Genomic DNA, 19191 nt, shown 5'->3' with positions numbered 1-19191 from the left:
TACTCCTTGAGCTTCCAGGATTCCCCTGTCTCACTCCCATCTCACTACAGGAGTGCTGGAATTAGGCACTGTACAGCATCTGGCTTTTTGTGGGTCTGTGGGGCTCATGCTTAGGAGGCAAGTGCTTACCCCACTGAGCTGGCCGTCCCAAGCCAGGCAGAGTTGTGCGGTCATGCTCACTGTAGCACTGGTGTGTGCTCCCCGGCGCGTGCTCCCTGGCGTGTGCTCCTGGCGTTGCTCCTGGCGTGTGCTCCCTGGCGTGTGCTCCCTGGCGCGTGCTCCCGGCTGCCCTGGTGTGTGCTCCCTGGCGTGTGCTCCCTGGCGTGCCTTGTACCAGCCTGCTCTCCTTAGAGCTGTCTTCCAGGACCATCAGTGCCTCTGCCTTTAGCTACTAGCCTGCTGGTCTCCATCCGAGTCAAGAAGAGAGAATTCCATTGCTATCCTGATGGCCTTTTACACGAAGAAGGCTTTTTCATTTATTGTTAAAACAGCTGTTTCCCCGTGCTGTCTTCGAGACCAGGCTCCAAGCTTTACTCTTGCACAAATGAAACCCCAGGGACATCCTTCCTGTCTTCTGTTCCCACCCCCTTCAAGGCTCTGGAAATGGCAGTAAGCAGTTTTCATAATTATACCTAATTGACCCTGGACCATTTCCTGAGTTTATCCATTGTTTCTCTACATCAGGTTTCTGTCCTCTGCAAGACAGCTCACCTTGAGTTTTTAGTCTAACAGCCATCCGTGTTCGGATAGCTCTGCAATGACTAGCCTTTTCTTCCCTTCCACCCTGTTCCTGGCACTGAGGGTGAGGTGGTCATTTCCTTTCACCTCCCCCAGGTCTCTGGCATGCAACCCCCCTCCCCGGCAGCACCCACGCCTTCATGCTTGCGCTCTCCTGCTTTGTCTTGGTTCTTGCAACTTGAGTTGGCTGTTTTGTTTTTCACACACTGCTACCAAATAAATTTTCCTTTGTGCTGTTGTAATAAATTTTAGGTACCTCAGACTCCCTAGAAACTTCTCATTGCCTATAGAGTTAAAAATATAGAATAAGAGTGGGCATGATGGCTCATGTCTATAACCTCAGCACTGGGGTAGGCAGAGGTAGGCAGATTTCTGTGAGTTCAAGGCCAGCCTTGTCTATATAGCAAGTTCCAGTCCAGCCAGAGCTATATAGTTCTCAAGACCCTGTCTCAAAAATTAAAATTAAATTTAAGAAAACAAGCCCTTGCCGGTGGTGGTGGCAGCGCACGCCTTTAATCCCAGCACTCTGGGAAGCAGAGGCAGGTGGATCTCTGTGAGTTCGATACCAGCCTGGTCTACATAGCGAGTTCCAGGACAGCCAGAACTACATAGAGAGACCTTCTTCTCTCTCAAAAAAAAACAAACAAACAAACAAAACAAACCACAAAATAAGTGTGCACTTACTCTACTGTAGCATTCAAGGTTCCTCAGCATCCTGCCCGCGTCCTCTGTGTCTCCTAACCCTGAAGTCCCCCAGACTGGTGTTTCCACTGACGTGTGAGTGCGTGCTGTGCTGCAGAGGGAAGCCCTGCCACGGCCTGTGGCTGCCTCCACTCCTGCCTCATGGCGGGGCCTCTCCTGGCGCCCGTCTCGTACTCTCCCGCAGGCCCATTTTCTGCCAACGAAGGTGTATATATTTGTTTTTTGTTTCTTTGAAATCTCAAGGCTGTTTACCTTCTTGGTAGTAGTTTTTTTTTTATTTCTTGAAATTTAAATATAATAACATCATTTTACTTCTTCCTTTCCCTCCCTCCGTCCCTTCCCATGCATCCCCCCTTTGCTTTCTCTCAAATTCATTGGCTCTATTGTAGACGAATGTCTAAATAGTCTTATTAAATAAAAAACACGGAGCCAAATATAGGGGTGAAAGTCTTAGAGAGATCAGGGAAACAGGGAAAGTCACCAGCCAACCTCACCTCACCAGCTTTGCAGCTTCCAAATGCCACGACTTCCTGTCTACCCACACACATAGGCCTTGCTGTTCTGCCATCTGATTTGCTCTCTCCGTTCAACTACGTCACTTCCTCTTCCTACCCAGCTCTGTTACTTCCTCTCTGTCTGTACAGACCTCCAGACCTCCGTAGTTAACTAGTTTTGAATTTAAGGCGTGTGCTATCACACCTGGCTCTGTTTCCAGTGTGGCCTTGAACACACAGAGATCCTGCCTCCCACGTGATAGGATTATAGGCGTGTGCTAACATTGCATGACTTCTGTGTTGTGGCTGGCTTTTTCTCTGACCTCCAGGCAAGCTTTATTTATTAAAGCACAAATAAAAATATCACCACATTTCAGCACGAATAAAGTATCACCACATTGCCCCCTTTTTGTCTAATAAAAAATTTAAAAATGTTATTACTAAGAAAAACTATATACACAAAGTACAATAACTATATACAATATATACAAACAATAAATACATCAACAATGTCTAGTCCATTTGCATTTGACAATTCAGAGAAAATATCCCATTTTCTATCCTATTTTGGTGAGTCCAAAATGTACCTAATTCACTTTCTATCCTATCTTGTATTACCAACAGAAAAACTCTCTTATGATGTCTTTCAAACTTATACACTTAACACTCTTAGTAAGTTTCTTTTCTGAATTTCTTAACAAGGAAAACTATAACTATAACTATCTAATCTTCAACTCCCTCAGCGACCCGAAAAGGACTTTTACTTTAACTGAGTAAAAAGGAAGTACAAATAAGTGACTTCTAGAAAATGTGAGTTATGACAGAAACATCCAGAAGTTTTCTCCAGTCCCGCCAGGCTCCCCTAGTCCCTTGGCCTGCTTTTAAAATAATCACTCAGAAGCTTATATTATTTATTACTGCTTGGCTATTAGCTCAGACTTATTACTGACTAGCTCTTACACTTTTTTTTTTTTTTTAGCTCTTATACTTAAATTAACCCATAATTTATCTATGTTTATCCACATGGCTTGGTACCTTTTCTCAGTTCTGCCTTGCCATCTTGATTCCTCTCTGTCTGTCTGGTGACTCCTGACTCTGACTTTCTCTTCCCAGAATTATCCTTGTCTGCTTATCCCACCTATACTTCCTGCCTGGCTACAGGCAATCAGCGTTTTATTTATCAACCAGTCAGAGCAACACATATTCATAGCATACAGAACGACATTCCACAGCACTCTATTTCTTTAATTATTGTCACACACACACACACACACACACACACACACACACACACACACACACACACACACGCTCACACATCTAAATATAATCTGCTCAGTTTCTATAAAGTACTTTATGATTATGATTTCCGTTTTCCTGTGGGTCTTGAGAGGTGACTCAACAGTCCAGATAGCACATGCTGCTCTTGCAGAGGACCTGGGTTCAGTTTCCAGCACCTATGTGCCAACTCAACAATCGTCTGGAACTCCACTTTCCTGGGATTTGACACACTATTAGAACCAGACATGTGGTGCACAGACATAAAAGCAGGCAGGCAAAACACTGATACAATAAGATAAATCTAAAGAAATTTTAAGTAGTTTTTCTTTATTTGGGTGCTTGCCTAATCTGTTCAACAATATAATCCTAAGAACAAATGCTTTATATTTTTAGTTTCCTGGGGAGCACTGGCCAGAATATCATTTATTTAGTAGCAGTGGTTATTTACTTAGTAGTAGTGTTGATAACTGATGTTTATGGATACTTGCTATTTGGTGGAAACTATTTTAGTCCCCTTTAATGAATTAACATTTTTAATCCTTATATTTCCATCTGGGTAGTTACATTCAAAATCGCAGGCAAAGAGAACACACAGTTAAAAGTGGAAGAACTGGGGTTCAACCCACTAGATCCTCTGACCTTAGAACTTACTCTTTTCTAATTACTAATGTGTGTGTGTATACATTCCTGTGAGTGTGTATGCATATATTTGAGTGTGTGTATGTGTAGTTATGCACATGTATGCATGTATGTATGTTTGTGTGTACACGTGTGTGTGTGTGTGTGTGTGTGTGTGAATGAATGTGTTCATGATTGTTGTTGTGTGCCTATGCTTATTGGTGCATGAGTGTGTTGTATGTGCACATGCATGTGTGTGTGTGTGTGCATGAGTGCATGGCATGGGCACACATGGATGTGTCGGAGTTGTAGGAGCTGGTTCTTCCCCTCCATCATATGGGTCCCGGGGACATCATATGGGTCATGGGGTCCGCTATACCTGCTGAGCCATCTTGCAGCTCAAGAACTCTTTTTGCCCTGTTGTCGATTTTAAATACTGAGTTGTACAAACATGATCTTTTCTCCAGCTTGAATTAAAACACAGAAGTTAGGAATAGTAGCATGGAACGGTGTACTTAGCTGAATTTATAAATGGCAGATATTTGCTTGTGTGGTGAGCACAGGCAGAAGGAGTTTCAGCGGGTAGTCCCTCCGCTGGTGAATTACTCACCTTAAGAAAGCACCTTGGAAAGGGAACTCCCTTTTTTGTCTGTTTGCTTTTTGTTTGAGACTGGGTCTCTCTATGTAGCCCTGGCTGGCCTGGAACTCATTGTGTAGACCAGGCTAGCCTCCAGTTCACAGAGATCCACTGCCTCTGCCTCCCAAGGAAGGTAACTAGCTTGATTAAAGATTGCGCAAAATGAGAATCGAGTGGAATGCTTTAAGCTGTTTCTTAAGCATGTCTTGAAGGAGAATTATTCTTAAGTGTCTTGAGTACTGTTCTTTGTAAATAAATTGTTCTTTTTTCCTCCCTTTTAAAAAGCAAAACCAGGTTGTTAACACAACCCCCGTACGGATGTCAGTTCCGTTCGTCCCGACTCCGGCCGTTAAACAGGTGAGGATTGCACCGTTCTCAGTTGTTCCCAAAGGGCAGCTGGAGTTTTAAGTTCAAAGATGAGATTTAGTTATAAGGCTGGACATGGGGGCACATGCTTTTAATCCTAGTTCCCAGGAGTCAGAGGCAGGAGGGTCTCTGGCTGTTCAAGGCCAGCCTGGTCTACAAAAGGAGGTCTAGGCCAGCAGGCTACACAGAGGGGAAAAAAGAGTTATATGTAGGAGATTTATACTAAATTGAGCAGCTTAATTAATGATTTTTTATTATATAATCACAAATTTACCTTTAAAAACTTTTTTTTAATTGTTTAAAAATTTTTTTAATTGTTTAGGTTGTTCCAAAACCAATCAATTCAACTTCACAGATTGTAACTACTAACCAGCCACAGCAACGGCTTATCATGCCGGCCACTCCACTGCCTCAGATCCAGCCCAACCTCACTAACCTGCCACCAGGCACTGTGCTGGCACCGGCTCCGGAACAGGGAATGTGGGCTATGCGTGCTTCCGGCTCAGTATGTTACCCAGGTACGTGGGAATGGAGGGCGAATGCTTCAGACCGGCTAGTTGGCGTTAGAATGGCTAGCTCTGCTGTGTTATAAGGCTACTATAAACATCAGCTCTGTGCTGAAATAGCTCTTCCTAAAAGTGGAAATATTAACTCAACATTTGAGTTTAGTTCTTTGTTTAGAATTTAGAAATATATAGCACAAATAGATTGGGCAATTTTGGGCTGAGAGATGCTCAGTGGTTAAGAGCACTGGCTGCTCTTCCAGAGGACCAGGGTTCAATTCCCAGCAACCACATGGCAGTTCACAGCTGTCTGTAGCTCCAGGTCCAGGGGGTCTGACACCTCACACACAGGCAGGCAAAACACCAATGCACATGAAACCAAATAAATCATTACAAGTTGGCAATTTGAACAGCTTGAGAGGGCAAGACTATAGAGTAGAGAGCTAGTAGACATTAAGAGTGTGGTGGTGCATGCTTTGAGTCCCAGCACACGGGGGCAGAGGCAGGAGGATCTCTGTGAGTTCAGGCTAGCCTGGGCTAGAGAGCAAGTTCCAGTATTGCCAGAGCTACACAGAGAAACCTATCTTGAAAAACTTAAAAAAAAAGAAAAAGAGTTAACATTAAAAATCAGAATCCTAGTGATTTAGGAAAACCTGTGCCCACACTAATGTTCATCTGCACATACCCTTGAAAATAAGCTGAAATTCACATTTCTTGGGGACTTCTTTTGAGACACTCTAGCCTAGGCTGGCCTGGAATTCACCATGCCTCCACCTTCAGTGTGCTGGGATGGGGGATAGGCATGAGCCACTTTTTCAGCAAAGGTTTCATATCTTACAGAGAGAGAGAGAGAGAGAGAGAGAGAGAATGTGTTGGTGTGTGTGCGTGCATGCATGAGGGGCACATGTCTGCAGGTGTATCACATGTGTGTGCTCACGTGTTCAGGCCAGAAGCCTGTGTTTTCCTCCATCCCTCTCCACTTTTTATATTGAGGCATGGTCTCTGACTTAAACTCAGAATGTGGCAGATCGCCTAATCTAGCTGGCCAGCTGGGTCCTGCCTCCACCTTCCAAGCACAGTAATTTTGGTTGGGTGTAGATGTAATTTTGAACAGTTTATTAAATAAGAAACACAGAGCCAAATGCAGAGTTAAAAGCCTAAGAAGTCAGAGCAGCAGCCAAGGCTAAGACCAAGACCATTTTCTTACCCCTTGCTGCCACTGCTGTCCTTCCCCTGAGAAAGAGACCTACTTCCTGTGTGTCTGTCTTTTTATTGACTTTCTGTTCTGCCTTCTCATTGGTTGTAAACCTAACCACATGACCTCCTCATCACTGCCTGTCTATACAGACCTCCAGATCTCTATGGTTGGTATTGAGATTAAAGGCATGTGTCTCCATGCTGGCTGTGTCCTTGAACACATGAATCTGCCTGTCATGTGACTGGGATTAAGGGTGTGCTACCACTGCCAGACTTCTGCTATGGCTTGCTATTAGCTCTGACCCCAGGCAACTTTATTTATTAACATACAAATAAAATCACATTTCAGCACAAATAAAATATCACCATAGTTGGGTTACCACAACTGCTGGCATTTACATGAGTGCTGGGGATCCAGACTCTGATCCTCTTTTCTTGTTTGTTTGGGTTTTTGTTGTTGTTGAGACAGGGTTTGTCTTAGTTAGGGTTCTCTTGCTATGAAGAGACACCATGACCACAGCAACTGTTATAAAGGAAAACATTTATTGAGTGGCTTACAGTTCAGAGTTCAGTCCATTATCATCTTGGTGGACTTGGCAGCATGCAGACAGACATGGTGCTACAGAAGGAACTGAGAGTCCTACATCTTGATCCAGAGGCAACAGGAAGTGAACTGGTGGAGCTTGAGCAAAGGAGACCTCAAAGCCCACCCCCACAGTGACATACTTCCTCCAATAAGGCCACACCTCCTAATAATGCCTCCCTATGAGCTTATGGGGGCCAATTGCATTCAAACTACCACAGCATTTCTCTGTGTATCCCTGGCTGTCCTGGAATTTGCTCTGTAGACCAGGCTGGTCTCGAACTCACAGAGATCTGCTTGGTTCTGCCTCCCAAGTGCTGGGATTAAAGGCGTGCGCCACCAAGTCTTGGTCCTCTCTCTTGTATGGCAGCACTTTGGCCACTGAGCCATCTCTGCCCCAAGATGTCATATTTTAGTGATTTGTTCCTGCTCTCTGCCCCTCTTTTGGAATGGAAGCCATGTATTGCCTCTTGTCAAGTTGGGTTGGTGCTGCTGGGACAGGAAGCAGATGCAGATGGAGCTTTCCTCTGCTGTGTCTGGATCAAGCCCAATGAGCACTGTGTTCCAAACTGTTGAATTGATGAGTTCTGATCACAAGACAATGAAAACCCACATGTGTTCTTTTGCTATTTACTATTTTGTGTGGCTATGGTTTTCAAAAGTTCAGTATTTTTTCCATGACATTTCGTATGCTTACACAGCCTTGCAGAATAGAAGTTGTGCATGGACGGCCCCTTTTCATTGTTTGTGATGTGATGAATAATACAGTGCCTATCTTAGAAGTTAGGACATGTTATTTCAGTACCTGTAGGATGTTCACCTAGAATTTCCTATAATCCTGACAGAGTCTTTTGTGAAGTATTTTTTTTAATATCTGTAACATTCAATGCTGTAAAACATTCATGCATTTTCACTAGTATTAGTTGAGGTCTTTGGAAACACACCATGAGGCTTATATGAAATCCCCCATTGTTTTCCTTTTTTGAGTAGACATACTTCTTACTCATTGTTATGTCTGAGAGTGCTATCCATTTTTGCAAATATTATATGAATTTATTCTTTGCCAATAGTTGCAGCAGTCTTCATATGTATCTATAGCAAGCAACTCTAATTTTACTGGAACATCTGGTATCCAGACACAGGCAAGGCTTCCATTCAATGGGGTGAGTACTTTTTAAATATGTAAATTCAGTTACTAAGTCAGTTTAAGCACAGCATTAATAGATTTATTCCAAATATGTTGCATTTGATTTTCCCTTTAAAGCTGTGTATTTGTCTAAAGGACTCTGTTTTGAAATACTTCAAGTGAACAAGTGTGGAGAGCATCAGTGAGGACGCCCTATGGCTTTGCCAGTTTTACCATGTTTTCCCACTCACTCTGAACATTGTAAAGTGATGTTACCTGTTGTTTTTCACTGGGTTAAGCTTTGGCTTTTTGTCATTGTTTCGCTGTTGGTTGCTGCTTTGCTCTAGCAGCTTGTGAGCAGTGTGGAGTTAGTTAGAGGGGTCAGTCCATCCCTGCTGCCCTGTCCTTCCACACACCAGCTTCTCCTTCCTGCTTTCCTTTCATAAGTAAACCCGAGGAGCTTTGGGGCTGTTTTCAACCTCTGTTCCTTTAGAGGAAAGAATGTGTGTCACGTATTCTTGACAAGCAGTGTTGATCATTTTTTAAAATTGTAAATGGAACAATCTAGTAAAAATTTTGCTAGAAATGGATGCATCTATTTGTTTTACTTTAGGAGGAATTTATAGATTGAAGTTGTTTCTAGTTTTAAGTAATTTAATTAATTGAAATTTTTTTTTGTGTCTCTGGATAGCATAATCCCATCAGAGTCTGCCAGTCGGCCCAGAAAACCCTGTAATTGTACAAAGTCACTTGTTTGAAATTGTGAGTAATTTATTATTCTTTGCTTGCTTGATACACCTAGAAATGTTCTTAAAATTAAATGAAGTTAGTTTGGCATGGTAGTACAAGCCACATAATCCTAGCACTTGACAATGGAATCAGAAGGATCCTCAGCTACATAGTGAGCTGGAGACTAGCCTGAACTACATGGAACCCTGTAAGTAGTTAGATGACAGATAGATAGATGGAGAGATCTAAATAAACTTAAATGTGAATGGTTGAACACATGCTGTAGCATAAAAACTATCCTTCCATTGATTTAGAAGAAGATAATCCGGGCATGGTGGCCTATGCCTATAATCCTGGCACCGAGGAAACTGTGGCAGGAGGATGGACAGGAGTTCAGGATCATCCTGGCCTATCTGTGGTAGTGAGTGTGGGACAGCCTAGACCATAGTGTAAGACTCTGTTTGTAAAAACAACAAACAAAAACAGAAGAAAATAATGTTAGAGTTTTCCATACACAAACGAGTAGGGCCTAGGGACCCAGCAAAATAAGACCTAGGTTATGTCTCATTATTAACAAGTTTGGTCTTGTTTATAACCTTATGTGGTCCCCCAGCTAGGAAGTACTGTAGTTTTAAAGTCACTGAGTGAGGGCCTGAGAGTTGGCTCAGTAGTTAAGAGCACTAGTTGCTCTTGCACAAGCCCCAGCACCCAAATAGGTGCTCACAATCACCTGTAACTTCAATCACAGGGTATCTGACACCCTCTTCTGACCTCCATGGGCACCAGGCACACACATACATGCAGGCAAAACACTCAAACACATAAAATAAATAAAAAACAAACAAGTTAATTAGATAATTAATTTTCTCATTAGGATTAAACTAAAAGATCTGACATGAGCAAGTTCAGTAAAATGTACTGGTTCTATTGGAGATTTGGGATCCCAAGCAGCACTACTCCAGTGCCTGCGAGTCTGTAGTAAGAATGAAGCCAGTCTCCTTTTGCTCAGGACTTTGAAATAACTCACTTTAGGGCACATCAAATCACATAGCTCTTGTGTTGGCATCTGTTAGTTGGACTAGGTTTTTGGGATGAAATTCCAGGAGTTGGTGGCTCAGATTTTGAGCTCTCATATGTGATTGACAATCTGTATATGCGGTTGTTAATCCTGTGTCTAAGGAGCTCTGAGTCCATTCCTAAAATGTAAGACATTTATCACAGAGGTAGAAGGTATGTGTATGTATAATTATTTGCTATTTTATTTAAAATGACTTTTTAATCTTGTACTGATTTTTATCTTCAGATACTGTGATTGCTTTGCAAATGGTGAGTTTTGCAACAACTGCAATTGTACCAATTGTTACAACAATTTGGAACATGAAAATGAAAGACAAAAGGCAATAAAGGTGATTCTTTTCATTTAACTTACAAAAATCTCCTTTTACCTCTTTTTAAAGAACTCGGTTGTTTTACAAAGGTAAATACCACTTCTTTACTTTTGAAATATTTAAATTGAATCTATGGTTTAACCTCCGTTGGTGTTGTTTGTTCCAAAGGCATGCCTTGATAGAAATCCGGAAGCCTTCAAGCCGAAGATAGGGAAGGGAAAGGAGGGAGAGTCTGACCGGCGGCACAGCAAAGGGTGTAATTGCAAACGGTCAGGATGTCTGAAAAACTACTGTGAGTGCTACGAGGTAAGACGCTGCTGGTGGAGGTCATCCAGCCGCCTTTCGGAAATGTTACTTCACGACTGGCAAACCAGTGTGCTGTTAGAATTGTAAACATGCAGTTAGTGCAGGGCCCTTGGAGGAAAGACTGGCACCTTCCAGGCAGGGCTTGAGAAGAGCCGTTCCTTAGACTCATCATTCCAGATGGGGGTCGCTTTCATTATCTGAGCTACAAGTCTGACTTAATTAATGGTCATTACTCGAGTGTGTGAATCAGAATACCAGTATACTAATTTCTCACTTAAAATGGTAGCATCGCCACAGAGTGCCTGCAGCAGAACTTCTGGACCACGTACAGTACTACCCAGCTCCCTCCATGGACTTCTTAGCTATGTATGGACACCAAGTCGTCTGCATTCTGGGTAACCCTGACATCAAAGGTTGTCCTGACTAACTAACTAGGCCCTTGAGGAGGACTGCTCTGCAGGAGGGAGCACATGACTTGTTGTAGTTGAGTTTACCGTTTACCCTGAGCTCACTGGATCCCTGCTCACTACTTCCATGATGCTTGTCCAGCTGGGTTTGTTTCTGGGCCTGCTGTTTTCTCTCTCTGGAGAATGTATTTGCTGCTCTGTCTTTACAGATCATGTGTAAAATCATCTGCTTCTTGCTTCAGACAGAGTCTTTTTGTTTTTGTTTGTTTTATTTTGTTTTTTTCAAGACAGGGTTTCTCTGTGTAGCTTTGCTCCTTGCCTGGAACTCACTCTGTAGCCCAGGCTGGCCTCAAACTCACAGAGATCCGCCTGTCTCTGCCTCCTAAGTGCTGGGATTAAAGGTGTGCGCCACCACCGCCTGGCCAGACAGGGGTCTTAAACTTATTTATTTTCAAAGCTTAAGTGTAACAGTCTGCCTGTACCTGATATTAACCCTTTGGTTGAGTCCTTCCTTATAGTTAGCTCTTCTATATTTTCAGTCTTTCAATGTCATTTTCAAAGGGGAACTCTCCTCACCCCCAATCTTGACAGAAAGCCTAGCCTTTCATTTGGCAAAATCACACAACTCATGGGTACACCCTTCCTTCGAAAATATATCCTGCATTCCCATTACTTTCTCCCATATAAAACTAACCCTGTTAAGGTTTTGTGTGCTGTGTTCTTTGTGAATTTACTATTTAAAAAGTCAAGTGCTGGTTGGTAGAGCACTTGCCCAGAATGTACAAGTCCAGCTTGTATGTATTTATCGAAAATGAATAATGTAATCAAAAGGTCAGTTTCTTCAAGGTAGGAACTAGTGTGTTCATCCCACAGTCAATTGAAGTGGAAAGCATAGGACCTTTTTAATTTCTGTGACTTCCTGAAATCCAGCAAGCCAGTTTTCCAGCCAATGCTAGAATACTTTTGCTTTTTCATTGGACTAATTCATAAAACATTTGGCTTGTGTATATAAACCATGCATAGAAAACTTGGAGTGAATATGTATGAAAACAAGTGGACCATTTTGGATTTGAAAGCCATTAGAGCAAATCTACAGAAAGAAGAGAAGACAGGCTTTGCTCTAAAGCGAAGTCCAAGGGGCACAGTCGTTTGTGTCTATGGCACAGAGCAGTCAGGACAAGCTCGCTCGTGAACCTCACAGTATGTGAACATAATCATTCAGTTGAGCTGGTAACAGGCTATAGATTAGTAGAAGCAGAAAAAACAGTGGGGTTTAGAAAGTGTTAGCAACTATATCCCGACAGACACTCTGCTTAACAACTGATTTGTCATTCTAAAACTCATTTACAAAAAGAACAGGAAAATGAAAAAATAGGAATATATCAAGTAATGAGTAGCAGTGGTTAATTGGCCAGTTGGATTGGTGATGTTTTCAGCAGTTTGAGTTTGTTGATACCTTGACATGCAGTTGAATTGGTTTTTGGTCCTGTTGGTTTACCTCTGGACAACACATTCAAGTTTATCTCACCTGTCCTCAAGGATTATTTGATTATGTGTGACTCTGCATGCTGTTTAAATACTTCTGCTCTTTCTTGTGTTACCCAGCTCTGCTTCGACTTCTGGGGAGGCAGAATTAACAAAGCTAAATAGATAACATATTGTTTTCCCATTGGCACATCGGCTGCATCTGAACCTACTGCTGTTTCAGCCAGTGCTTGTGCCTCTGCAGTTACTGGCCACTTCTCAAGCAGCTGCCCAGGACTTTACATCCTGCAGGATCCACCTCTGCCGCTGCCACCATCTGTAGTTTTTCACTAACTACCAGTAAGACTGGAGAGTCAGAGGGTGGGGTGAAAACCTGCTAGCTCAGAGAGCGTAAGGAGCAACCAGCTGACCTTCCCTCTTCAACAGTGTCTCGGAAAGAAAGCATCCTAGTGCTCTGCCAAACCAAAAAAGACTGCCATGCTCCATCCCTCCCTACCACTTCTGTGTGTCTCTGTCCATCTTCCAAACTCCCTGTGGCTCTCTAAGATTACTTTCTGTCAACAAGTTTCTGAGCCAGCAACTAGTGAGCCTTCTCACCCAAGGTTGATTTTATTTAATTAATGCAAATGCAACTTGGGGTTTACAGTGTGATTGAATATCCCACAACAGCATATTGTTATAATTTCTTTCCTGAGCTCTGACCCTGTCTCCAAAAAATAAAAAAGGGAGGCTGGGCGGATGTGTGGTGGCACACATCTTTAATCACAGCAACTGGGGGGCAGAGGCAGATGGCCTTTCTAGAAACTCAGCACCAGCCTGCTTTTATACTTCCAGGCCAGCCAAAATCAACAAAGAAACAAAAGCCCTAAGTCAGCAAAAGATAGGGAACTCCAGTTCTAGGCAGTCTAGTGCCCTCTTCTGGCCTCTTCTATCAGGAATGCACACAGGTACACATATACATCCATCCATTCTGGCAAAACACTCATACACACTATTTGAGACAGAATTTCTCTGTGTAACAACCCTAGTTGTCCTGTAACTTGCTCTGTAGACCAGGCTGGGCTCCAACTCACAGAGATCCACCTGCCTCTGCCTCCTGAGTGCTGGGATTAAAGGCATGTGCCACCACTGCCCGGCTGTGCTTTGCTGTTTACACCTTCCTCATCACATTGGAAGCCCAGAATGGTGGCGCACACCTTAATCCCAGTACTCAGGAGGCAGAGGCAGGTGGATCTTTGTGAGTTCAAGAACAGCCTGATCTACAGAGTGAGTTCCAGAACACCTAGAGCTATGTAGAGAGACCCTGTATCAAAAATAATCAAAAAAATTATTTTGGATAATAGTACAAAGAGTTATAGTGCCTGTATTGGTGGAAATACTGGAAAGCCTTAATGTACACATTGGTGGTGAGGTGTGAGAATCAACCTCACCACTTCACTTACAGTACACATATGCTTTGACCTAGAGTCTATTCTAAAAAATCTAGTTCAGAGAAATAGAAGTTGTATTTGGATATTCCTCCCTCCAAAACAAACAAACAAATAAATAAATGCCAACCCTTTTTATGAATTGCTTTGTTCCCCAAGAACTTAAACAAACACCCACTAGGGGATGAATGACCCAAAAACCATGGCACATCACGCCAGGGCCAGCCCTGTGGGTGGCTTGGAGAGAGACAGAGTTGTGAAGTTAAGGAAAGGAGGGTGCAGCAGAGAGCGGCGGTGACTTTGTAAGACAAGCGGAAAGAGAGTTCTGTATTTGTCAGCTGCTCTTTGCACCAAAGGTTTGGGGTTTCGGGCTTATTTATTTATGTGTGTGTGTGTGTGTGTGTGTGTGTGTGTGTTTTAAGTGGTTTCATGTAGCCTAGGCTGGCCTTCAACCACTACATAGCTCAAGCTGGCCTTGAACTACTATCATCCTGCTTCTGTTTTCCAAGTGCTAAGTTTATAGATGTAGGCCATTACCTAGCTTCAGTCTTTATGTAAATATACTTTATATTTTTACAGAGGGGAACATACTGGTTTATGGTTTTGGATTGTCCAAGGGGAGACTGAACGAAGGAGGAAAAGCCAACGCATGAAATCCCCCTTTTCTCCTTTTGTCCTTTTGAGATAAGCTCTCATACTTGTAGCCTAGGCTGGCCTCAAATTCATGAGAGTCTTTTGTGCCTCATCTGACCAAGCCCAGGCATGAAATCCCTTTAATGTGAAATTGTGAGTTTATCTGCCTAAGTGTGAGGTCACTGGTGTGTTAATGGTGATGATTGAGGTTGGATTCTTAGTGACCTTTTTAAAATGTTTCATGTGTTACTTATATTCATTCTGGAGAAAATGTTTAGTCCATCTGTAGTCAGAGTGGATGAGAGCTGGAAGGCCTGGAGTGAAGCAGTGTTCTCAGCTAATCCTTGATTCATCCACCGACACAGCCTTTGTTAGCAGAGCATACTTCCATCGAAGCTTACCTCAGCTGACAAGATAATGCCAGTACTTTCCTGTTGCGGAACAACCTACTTACAGCAATTTTCTGCTTTTGATTTGGAAACTTCCATTTTGTAAATCTTTCAGGCTAAAATAATGTGTTCCTCAATCTGCAAATGCATTGGCTGTAAGAACTTTGAAGAAAGCCCAGAACGGAAGACCTTGATGCACTTAGCAGATGCTGCTGAAGTGAGGGTCCAGCAGCAGACGGCAGCCAAGACCAAGCTATCCTCTCAGATCTCAGACTTGCTGACGAGGCCGACCCCAGCTCTGAAACAGTGGAAAGTGAGTCAATACTTCTCAAAGCCTTTTTATCTGGTTCTCAGACGGTCATTTTTAGTAAGGTTTTTTTTAGGGAGACAAGGTTAAATTCGGACTCTGTGCTGTTGTCAACCTGAATTTTCCATTTCCCTCCGCCTTTCTTACCTTTTAAGTGAGGTGAAGAGCAAGCAACGGTCAGAGTCTGTGCTGTTGTACAGTGCACAGAAGTGTTGTAGTTTGCTATGGCTCTTAACTGGATCTCTGCTGACTTGAGGTAAGTATGCGATCTGAGGAACTTGGAAGGAACCCAGTGTTTGTACTTCCTTGTTCCTCCTCACTTCCTTAGTTCTCGGACGAGTCTGTGTTCTTAGACTTTCCCACCCTGCCACTGGAACAGTGTAGTCTCATTATTTTCTGTTTCACTGGACTCTGAACTCTGGAGTAGAGACAATGATTAAGTCAGACAGTAGGCACAGCTGCTCAGGAGCTGAGGTAGGAAGCAGTGGAGTTCCAGGCCAGCCTGTGCAACAGAGCAAGACCTCATCTCAGAACAGCCGAGCATGGTGGCACACACCTTTAATCCAGCACTCGGGCAGAGGCAGGTGGATCTCTGTGAGTTTGAGGCCAGCCTGGTCTACGGAGTGAGTTTCAGGACAGGCTCCAAAGCTACACAGAGAAACCCTGTATTAAAAAAATAAGAATAAGGGCTGGAGAGATGGCTCAGAGGTTAAGAGCACTGGCTGTTGTTCCAGGGGTCCTGAGTTCAATTCCCAGCAACCACATGGTGGCTCACAACCATCTGTAATGGGATCTGGTGCCCTTTTCTGGCCTGCAGGCTGAACACTCACTGTATACATGATAAATAAATAAAATCTTAAAAAAAAAAAGAAGAAAGAAAGAAAGAAAGAAAGAGAGAAAGAAGAAAAAACAAAAATAGGTAGACCTGTGTTTTCTATCTTAGTTACTTCTTAGTTGGTGGAAAAAGCACTCTATGTCTCTGGTTTCAGCTTTCTGGTAACTGTAGGAAGCATTTCTGTTGCCAGTGATTTTTCTGCTGTTAACACAGTCATTTGGACTTGGATTTTTACTAGTCAGTGTATTAGAGATTTATTTGAGAAATTATTAAGAGAATGAATCTTGTAAATGATCTATTACAGAGGTTTTCAACATGTAGGTAGTGACCTCTTTGAGAACCTTTTCACAGGGTCACCTAAGACCATCCTGCATATCAGATATTTACATTACAATTCATAACAGTGGCAAAATTGCAGTTATCAAGTAGCAACAAAAATAATTTTATGGTTGGGGGTCACCACACCATGAGGGACTGTACTAAGGGGTCATAGCACTGGGAAGGTTGAGAACTGACCTATTAAATACTTATGTTAAAGAAAGGTTCAATATTTGTAACAGTGAGGTGCTTTTTTGGTATAAAATTGTTTTATTATTAGGTTTTTTTCCTTTTGTTTTAATTTTTAGAGACAGGATCTTACTATGTAACCCATACGAGACTTGAAATTTGTAATCCTTCCATCTCAGCCTCCTGAGTGCCAGGGTTACACACTGTGCTACCACACCCAACTTACCTGTAAGTGTGTGTGTGTGTGTGTGTGTGTGTGTGTGTGTGGAGAGAGAGAGAGAGAGAGAGAGAGAGAGAGAGAGGAGAGAGAGAGAGAGAGGAGATCAGAGGATTCTGGAGTGGTTTCTTCCTTTTGCCTTTTATGCCCAGGGATAAAACTTTGGTTATCAGACTGGCCATCACCCCAGCCTCTTAGGACGGAAGTATCATTTACAAAACTTTCTTGACTGAAGTATGTAAAAAGGGGCAGATACCTAATTTTTAAAAAATATTTTAATGATACTTTTAAGATTACTAAATCTAACCTCTGGATATTAAAGATATCACTACAGTAAACAGTTCAGCCCCCCCCCCAAATGTTCATGATGGAAGTATAAACACAAAACTATATGCTATAGGGCTGGTGTTATAGCTCAATGATAGAGCATTTGTGTGTGTGAGGAAGTCCTGGTTCAACCCACAGAAATGCAAGCGCACACAAACACATACACACACATGCACACAAACACTACACACTATAATTAAAGCTATGTTTTTGAAAAATTGTATAAGGCCTAGGAGATAGCTCAAATAAGATGGACCTGAATTTGATCCCCAGAACCTACATTTAAAAAGCTGGGCATTTTGTCAGGCAGTGGTGGCGCACACCTTTAATCCCAGCACTCCAGAGGCAGAGGCAGGTGATCTCTCTGAGTTCGAGGCCAGCCTGGTCTACAGAGTGAGTTCCAGGTCAGGCAGGGCTACACAGAGAAACCCTGTCTTGAAAAACCAAATAAACAATAAAAAAGCTGATGTGGTGATGTACATAACTAATCCTAGCTCTGGTCGGTAGACAGGGGAATCTCTGGGCTCACTGACCAACAAGCTTAACCGACTTGGTGAGTTTCAGGCCAGTTGAGTCCTTGAAAGACAAGGCAGACTGCCCAAGGAATGCTACCCACGTTGTCTCCTGACCTCCACATGTGCATGTATGTACACGTGCATGCACAATTTCACAAAAACATACTAAGAAAAAGGCAGAACTGAAAAATTATGCCAGGATACTTACTTGATTTTGTTGATGCCATACCTGAAATTCTTTCTTTCTTTTTTTCCTTTTGTTTTTTTCGAGACAGGGTTTCTCTGTGTAGTAGCCCTGGCTGTCCTGGAACTCACTCTGTAGACCAGGCTGGCCTCAAACTTGAAGAGATCTTCCTGCCTCTGTCTTCTGAGTGTTGGGATTAAAGGTGTGTGCCAGGCATCCGGCTTTTGTTTGTTCTTTCTAACAATATAAGGGAGTGTAGAACCTTGTTTTCAGTAATTTTTTTCGCAGGTTCATGGAATCCCTCTGTGTGTCAGAAGGAGGACACCAGACCAGGACAGCACTGGTGGGGTATTCGCACGCTGGGAGACTGAGGGTAAAATGCCCAGGATAGGTTAGGATCCATCTTCTCTTTAGCCAGACACATTGTCTGGGAAGTAGATCTTGTTTTTTATGTTAAATGTATTTCCTGGTAAATCTTTTTAGATACGCTCACTGAGAGCAAAACTGTGTCTTAGAGCCCTTGAGGTGTTTTAACTCACAACCCTGATGTCCCTTATGCTGGTGCAGCATGAAGGTACCAGTGGAATCCCTTATCAACCCCGTGATCATCTGTGTTTCTCTCTCGAAAATCATTTCAGATTGCCATTTACATTTGTAACTAAGGAAGTAGCTGAAGCCACGTGTAATTGCCTTCTTGCCCAGGCAGAGCAGGCAGACAAGAAGGGGAAGTCAAAGGCAGCGGCAGAGCGGATGATACTTGAGGAGTTTGGACGGTGTTTGATGAGCGTCATCAACTCTGCAGGAAAAGCCAAAAGTGACCCTTGTGCCATGCACTGCTAACTCCTGCACAAAAGACGGACGTGAACTGCACAGAGAATCTAAGGTGCCAGGACATTGGATTTTCTAGAAGATAGTTTAACAATTACTGCATTTTAACTCAGCCCTTGTTTTAAGAGACCTGAAACTATAGTATTGAATGAGAAGAAAATTTAAATGAAGAAATTAGTACATTTTAAATCTTAGTTAATTCTGCCTCTGTCCCTTCTAAATTTTTTCTTTAAAATTTTTTCTTTTATTGTATTATATTTTTAATTTGCTTGGGTTTCTTAAGAATTAGATGTTCTGTCCTTCTGATTCTATTGACAAAGTACATTCATAAATTATTGTAATATCCTTTATAATGTATGGTGTTGTATGACTTTGTTCAGTAGACAGAGCAAAGCAGCGTGGGTAGGACCCATTCTTTGGCTCCAGATCTAGAATATTCACAGGTAGAATGTCCACATAACC

At 42.7% G+C, this 19191-nt stretch overlaps 1 pseudogene; it reads left to right on the top strand.

Annotated features, from left to right (window-relative positions):
• The window catches only part of LOC114695752, a 70010-nt pseudogene extending 51092 nt beyond the window's left edge, over positions 1-18918 (top strand).
• The last annotated feature ends 273 nt before the right edge of the window (positions 18919-19191 follow it).

This window comes from Peromyscus leucopus, unplaced genomic scaffold (assembly GCF_004664715.2).
Source record: "Peromyscus leucopus breed LL Stock unplaced genomic scaffold, UCI_PerLeu_2.1 scaffold_298, whole genome shotgun sequence".
Classification (NCBI taxonomy): domain Eukaryota; kingdom Metazoa; phylum Chordata; class Mammalia; order Rodentia; family Cricetidae; genus Peromyscus; species Peromyscus leucopus.
The sequence above is the reverse complement of the archived record's forward strand: the minus strand, read 5'-3'. Positions and strand labels throughout refer to the sequence as shown.